Below are 7,660 nucleotides of genomic sequence, written 5' to 3'. Positions count from 1 at the left end.
GGGCGGGACGTCCCGCTTCCTGCTGCGAACCAGTCGGACCGCCTTCCCCGCGCAGGTGTCGCGGCCCCGGGGTGCCGGGGAGGGGCTCCCCGCGGATGGTGGACGGCTGAGCTCGCTGTCGGTAAAAAGCGACGGAGCCCGAGAAACCCCAGAGCGGAAAAGCGAGAAGCAGAGGACCGTATGCTCGGGTTTAGAACGCAGCACAGCTCCAGGGTTCCTCGATGGGGAGATGGGACAGTGGGGCGCCCTTTCCCGCCTCGCCCTCTAGCTTCAGCACCTCCCTAGCCCACCACCCAGTCAGTTTGGGTCCCCCAAGAGAACCCAAGAGAAAGCTGTGCGGTTCTAAGTTTTAAGACAGCTGCAGAATAGCGGCTGGAAGCTAGTCCCTGCCGAGAGAGTTGGGGTGCAGAAGACGGAGACAGCTGTTCATGCTGTCTCTGTCTAGGCTGGAGACTGTGGAGGGGCAAAGGCAGCTCAGCTGTTTCTTGGCTGGACAGGGCAAGAGAGCACAGACAACTAGGGTTGTAATTCACTCTCCTGGCAGCTTCCACACCATCTGGCTTCCTGTCAGTGCCCTTGAGGGCTAGAGTGCAGCAGGTGCCTCGAATCTAGCCTCAGATGGGGTGCTGAGCAGAGAGAATCTTATCTCACCACCAAAACAACCCCCCTCCTTGGACCAGAACTGCCAGATCAGCTGCGGCAGCTCTTTCTACTTCCATGAGGTGTGGCACTGAGTTGCCCTGCTGTCTGCCCCGCCCCACAAAACCTAGCCTGCAGGACTCCACCGCTCCCTTTGGCCCTGAGGAAAGGTAAGAAAGGTGGTCTCTCAAGTGCTCTCCAGCTGCGAGGTCCCACAGTGAAAGGCAAAACAGCAGAAGAAACTGGGCTAGAGCCTGAAACACACACACACACACACACACACACACACACACACACACATACACACAGCCTTCTTTAAAGGCAAAAGAAGTGAACAGTGACAGTCAAGAAGAGGGTGCTAAAAGGTACATGAAAAAAAATGCTCCATATTATTATTAATCACCAGGGAAATGCAAACCAAAACAACAATGAGATTTCTTCTCAAACCGGAAAGACTGGCACACATCACAAAGAACAAGAACAACCAGTGCTGGAGCTGATGGGAGAATGGGACTGTCATTCACTGCTGGTGGGAATGTAGACTGGTCCAGCATTTTTTGGTAAACAATATAGGTATTCCTCAAAAAACTAGAAATTGAATTTCATCTGACCCAGCAATACTGCCCCTGAGAATATAGGGGCCCAGAAACAACACAGAAAAGGCATCTGCACTCCTATGTTCATTGCAGCACTACTTATAATAGTCAGAAACAACCCAATTGCCAGAGAACAGACAAGTGGATAAAGAATCTAAGGTACATCTACACATTAGGATATTATGCAACTGTTAAGAAAAATGAAGGGCTGGAGAGATAACATGGAGGTAGGGCATTTGCCTTGCATGCAGAAGGACAGAGTAACCCCTGAGCGCAGCCGGGTGTGTCCCAAAAAAACAGAAAGAAAGAAAGAAAGAAAGAAAGAAAGAAAGAAAGAAAGAAAGAAAGAAAGAAAGAAAGAAAGAAAGAAAGAAAGAAAGAAAGAAAGAAAGAAAGAAAGAAAGAAAGAAAGAAAGAAAGAAAGAAAGAAGAAAAATGAAGTCATGAAATTTGCCTATAAATGGATGGATATGGAGAGTATTGTGTGAGCAAAATGAGCTAGAGGTAAAGAGATAGATATAGAATAATTGCACTCATTTGAAGGATATAAAAAAATTAGTATTCAAGATAATATGGTAATTCCAAAAGGACCAGACCATAGTAGGAATCTTGCCACAAATAGAGGGGAGTGCAGTTAGGGCAGAGAAAGAAGAGGCCACTCTAACCATTATAGTTGGCAATGATCACTGTGGACAAGAACTGGGTGCTGAAAGAAGGTAAAGTGATATGAAGGATACCCCTTCAGTAACAATATTGCAAACCGCAGTGCCTAAGAGGATAAAAGTGGGAGGGAGAGGGGGGGAGGAGGGAGAGAGACAGAGACAGAGAGAAAGAGAGAAGAAGAAGAAGAAGAAGAAGAAGAAGAAGAAGAAGAAGAAGAAGAAGAAGAAGAAGAAGAAGAAGAAGAAGAAGAAGAAGAAGAAGAACAAGAACAAGAACAAGAACAAGAAGAAGAAGAAGAAGAAGAAGAAGAAGAAGAAGAAGAAGAAGAAGAAGAAGAAGAAGAACAAGAAGAACAAGAAGAACAAGAAGAAGAAGAAGAAGAAGAAGAAGAAGAAGAAGAAGAAGAAGAAGAAGAAGAAGAAGAAGAAGAAGAAGAAGAAGAAGAAGAAGAAGAAGAAGAAGAAGAAGAAGAAGAAGAAGAAGAAGAAGAAAAATGTCTGCTAGAGATAGGCAGGATAGGGAAGGGGGAAGGTAGGAGGGAAAGCCTTGGTAGTAGGAAATGTGCACTGGTGAAGAGTGTTGGGCATTATATGACTGAAACTCAATCATGAACAACTTTGTAACTTTATCTCTCAGTGATTCATGTAAAGAACTAATTTTGTTTTGTTTTTTTAAAACGTCCTAGAGGGAAGCCTGACATGAGAAGCTGCCATTCTGAGTCAGGTGACTTGAGACATGTCCCATTTCCTCTACATCGTAAAGAAATTAATGAGACCTGACCTGCTTCCTTCCAGGCCTTGGGATCAAATGAGATGGTTGTGAGGTGCAGATGGAACAGAGAGAAGCTGTATGGGAGCTGCCTCAGGGTTCTGATCAGTTTACTGAACTGTTTACTACTGCAAAGGCAAGAGAAGGACGGAAAGGGTCTGGAGCAATAGTACAGCAGGGAAGGTGCTTGCCTTGCATGCAGCTGACCCAGGTTTGATTCCAGCATCACATATGGTCCCCCTCAACCAACAAGGAGTGATCCCTAAATTCAGAGTCAGAAGAAACATCTGAGAACCACCAGGTATGGCCCAAGAATTAGAGAGAGAGAGAGAGAGAGAGAGAGAGAGAGAGAGAGAGAGAGAGAGAGAGAGAGAGAGAGAGAGAGAGAGAGAGTCACATAGATCCTAGTCACATAGATCCAGAACTGGCCTCTTCCTGGGGAACCAGCTGCCGCTCTGTGGATCCTAGACACTTCAAGAAACTTGAGGACATTAGAGAGAGTTAATGACTGGGGACTGAGAAACATTATATTAGAAGATCAGCCTGCCTTGACCTGGGTTTGATCCTCAGCACCCTATATGGTCCTCTGAACCCCAGGAGTCAACCCTGAGCACCACCATGTGTGTTGGAAAACAAAAACAAGTAGGGGGAACCTAAGCAATAGTCCCCCAGGTAGGGTGTGTGCTGTGTACACAACCAACTCAGGTTCAATCCCATTTTCCTATATGCTTCCCTGGGCTCTTATACTCAGGAATGATCTCTGAGTACCGCAGGGTGGGGATGGGTGGCAAAACAAAACAAAAAGTAGGACCCTTTTTGCTTAATGCATAAAGAAAGTAGATGAGGAAAATAAATGGCATAATATGTGGGGTATATAGGACACACAGAGGGCAGGCACTGTGGAGTTTAGGACACATCTTGTGAGCCACGCTCAGTGGCACATCGGCACTCACAAGCTGTTCTCCTGGGGTCACCATGACTCCGTACTACAGGTTGGTGGCTTAAATCCACAAGAACTTCTTTTCTCATGCTCCTAGAGACCAGAAATCTGTGCTGTCACAGAACCAGACTTCCTCCTCCAAAGCTCCTGAGAAGACTTCTCCCACCCTCCCTCAGCTCAACCTCTGGTACTGACCCTCAGGCTCTGACTCCTGAGCTCCTGCTGGTGGTATTCCCATTTCCATCTTCCCAGCCCATGGAGCAATCCTGCAGTTTCACCAAACGTCCCTCTCCTCACCAACATCTGTGGTTGAGTCCCTGCCCAGCAGGACCTCATCGGTGCTAGATTCTCTCGGGAGGATATAAGTGTGACTCCTCTCCCAGCAAATGGCTTGGCCATGCAGTGACACAGGATATCAAGAACATGTTTCTGGCCACAATTAATACCCCTTATAGACATGGCAACTCACATACAGATGCTCACTCATGCACAGGTTCCAGGCCTCACTCACAATTGGATCTTTGTCCTCCACAGGGGCCCAGTCAAAAAAGCAGTTGGTGGAAAGTGAAGAGAGTCTATGTGAGGGAAAACATCTTGGCCAATCCTGAAATGTTCAAGAGACACAGAACAGAAAAGAGGCCAAAGTGGAGGTTGGACTCCTATCTCTGAAGCATCATGTGCCTGTTGAGGCTGGCAGGGAAGGTGAGAACAGCCTGCTGAGCTGGAAGCTGCATCCTAGTGATATGAGCAAGGAAGATGGTTTTCTAGAAGGCACCAGAGCCTTGGAAAAATCAGTTCTGTAGGCTTTGTGGCTAGAGGTCAAGCTGGGATTGGGGAGCACCACTGATGGTCTACAGAGACAAAGGGTGGTGAACAAGGGTAGTCAAGAGGGGCCAGGAGGGACCAGGAGAAGGTGTTGACAAAAGTCTTCAAAGGAGAATTGTCTGGACCAATGGATTCCAGATGAGCAAGGGGAAAAGCTTAGGTGAGGGATTGGTGCTGGCATGTGTCCTGAAGGAGAAGAGGTGCTTTAGAGAGTGTTCAAAGTAGACCAGCATGGTGTCCTGGCCCTGACATTAGGGCACAGGGGTCTAATGGTGCCAGCAGACATTGGGGCGTTGTAAGATGTTAGATTACAACTTATTGTACCCAAAATAAAGATCATCCCTGGTTTCTTTGTGTCTATTTGTTTACAACTTGGTTTCACCCAAAACAAAGATTGTCTTATATGTAAACTTGGGCGGGACAGACTCAGGATAGCCTGGAGGTGGTCCCTGTACTCAATAAAACCAGTTCTGGCAGGCAGCTTGGTGGAGATGAGAGGTAGAAGACTGCCAGACTATACATGTTTCATCCTCAGCCTGGTCTGGATTATTTCATGTGTGACCCTGATTCAGACTCATTCACCTGGGGTTGGAGATATGGTGCATGGGGTAATTTTACAGTAAGAGATTGGCTGTGCAGTGGGTGCTATAGGATGGTGAGGAGGATGTTTGCCTTGCAAGCAGCCAACCCTGGTTTGATCCCTGTTATCCCATATGGTCCCTGAGCACCACTAGGAATAATTTCTGAATACAGGAGTAAACCCTGAGCATCGTTGAGTGTAGCCCAATAGAGAGAGAGAGAGAGAGAGAGAGAGAGAGAGAGAGAGAGAGAGAGAGAGAGAGAGAGAGAGAGAATTCCCTGGCCTCACTCAGATGTCAGCCCTCCAAGGAAACTAGAGGAAGCCAGAAATGCTGGTCAATAGATCAGAGGTTCTCAAACCCCAGAGCAATATTTCACAAACTGCAGAAATGTAAAACGTAGATGATTAGTAATGAGAAGATTTGTGAGGCCGGTGAGGTGGCACTAGAGGTAAGGTGTCTGCCTTGCAAGCGCTAGCCAAGGAAGGACCGAGGTTGGATCCCCCAGCGTCCCATATGGTCCCCCCAAGCCAGGGGCAATTTCTGAGCGCTTAGCCAGGAGTAACCTCTGAGCATCAAATGGGTGTGGCCCAAAAAAAAAAAAGAAAGAAAGAAAAGAGAGAGAGAGAGAAGATTTGCACCTTTATATTTATAATAGCTCCGCTACATGATCAGGCACACCCAGTGTGAAGCAATAACTATCAAAAACCAAATGGAAATTTTCCAGACACACAGTGGTCCCCAGACCAGACATCTGAAAATCACTGTTATAACTGGACATTAGCTGGGTGTCAGACAACTTAGTCTGCTGTTACCTTTAGAACCAAAGGATGAATTGCAGACAAGCCAAATAAAGGAGACATTTCAGGGGAGGGGCTGCATTCTAGGTATCAGTGCCAGTATTCTGCCTCCCCAAGTGTCTTGTGGATGTTTTAAGAAGAAAACAAATATCTTTCTTGTTAAGCTCTACCCATGCTTTATATATCTTAGATATTAACCCCTTATCAGATGAGTATTAGGTGAATAGTTTCTCCCATTCTGTGGGTAGTCTTTGTATTCTAGTCACCATTTTCTTTGAGATATAGAAGCTTCTTAATTTAATATAGTCCTATTTGTTTATCATTGCTTCCACTTTCTTGATCAGTGTGTTTCCTCCGTGAAGATGCCTTTAGTTTCAATGTCATGGAGACTTATGCCTATGTTTTCCACTATGTACCTTATGGTTTCAGGTCTGATTGATATCCAGGTCTTTAATCCATTTTGATTTGACTTTTTTGCATGGTATTGAAGAGAGAGATGTATTGAAGATTTCACTTTTTAAACATAGCTGACCAATTTTCCAACACCACTTGTTAAAGAAAGTTTCCTTGCTGCACTTCATGTTTCTTGCCCCATTATTAAACCTAATTGATCATATACCTGAGGGTCAGTCTGAGGATATTCAAGCTCAGAAGAAGAAGAGATGAACAGAAACTTCCTTAAAGAAGAAATGCAGATGACCAAAAGACACATAAAAATGTTCTACATTACTAATCATCAGGGAGATGCAAATCAAAACAACAATAGGATACTATCTCACGCCACAGAGACTGGCACATATCATATAAAAGAATAACAGCCTGTGCTGACATGGATTCAGGGAGAAGGGGACTCTCATTTACTCCTGGTGAAAATGAAAACTGGTCAAGCCTCTTTGGAAAACAAAATAGACTTTCCTCAAAAAGCTAATAATTGAGCTTCCATATGATTCTGCAATATTACTCCTAGGGATATACCCCAGGGACACAAAAACACATACAAAAATGTCCTTTTGCACTCCTATGTTTATTGCAGCACTATTCACAATAGCCAGAATCTGGAAACAATCCAAATGCCTGAGAACAGATGAGTGGATAAAGAAACTGGTACATCTAAGCCATGGAAAACTAAATAGCTGTTAGGAGAAATGAAGTCATGAAATGTGCTTACATATGAATGGATATGGAGAGTATTGTGCTGACCAAATTAGTCAGAGGAAGAGGGATAGACACAGAAAGATCATACTCATTGGGGAGATATAAAAATAAACATAATATGGTACTAATATTCAGAAACAAATAGAGGAGAGCCAGGAAGACCAGCTTATGGTAGGAAGCTTACTATAAATAGCAGGAGTGAAATTAGGGCAGAAAAGGGACCACTGTGACCATGACAGTTAGACATGAGCATGCTTGACAAGACTGGGTGCTGAAAGGAGGTAGAATAATATGCATGATATCCCGTCAGTAACAATTTTGCAAGCCAGTTTTTAAAAGAAAAAGTAGGAAGAGAGAGATAGAGAAAAGAAAAATGTCTGAGCCCGGAGAGATAGCACAGCGGTGTTTGCCTTGCAAGCAGCCAATCCAGAACCAAAGGTGGTTGGTTCGAATCCCGGTGTCCCATATGGTCCCCCGTGCCTGCCAGGAGCTATTTCTGAGCAGACAGCCAGGAATAACCCCTGAGCACCGCCGGGTGTGGCCCAAAAACCAAAAAAAAAAAAAAAAAAAAAAAAAGTCTACCACAGCATCAGGCAATGGGGAGGTCAGAGAGGAGGGCAGGAGGGAAACTAAACATTGGTGATGAGGAATGTACATTTGTGAAGGGTCTTGTACATTGTATGACTAAATCTCAAT

The sequence above is a fragment of the Suncus etruscus genome, chromosome 3 (assembly GCF_024139225.1).
Source record: "Suncus etruscus isolate mSunEtr1 chromosome 3, mSunEtr1.pri.cur, whole genome shotgun sequence".
Taxonomy (NCBI): domain Eukaryota; kingdom Metazoa; phylum Chordata; class Mammalia; order Eulipotyphla; family Soricidae; genus Suncus; species Suncus etruscus.
The sequence above is the reverse complement of the archived record's forward strand: the minus strand, read 5'-3'. Positions refer to the sequence as shown.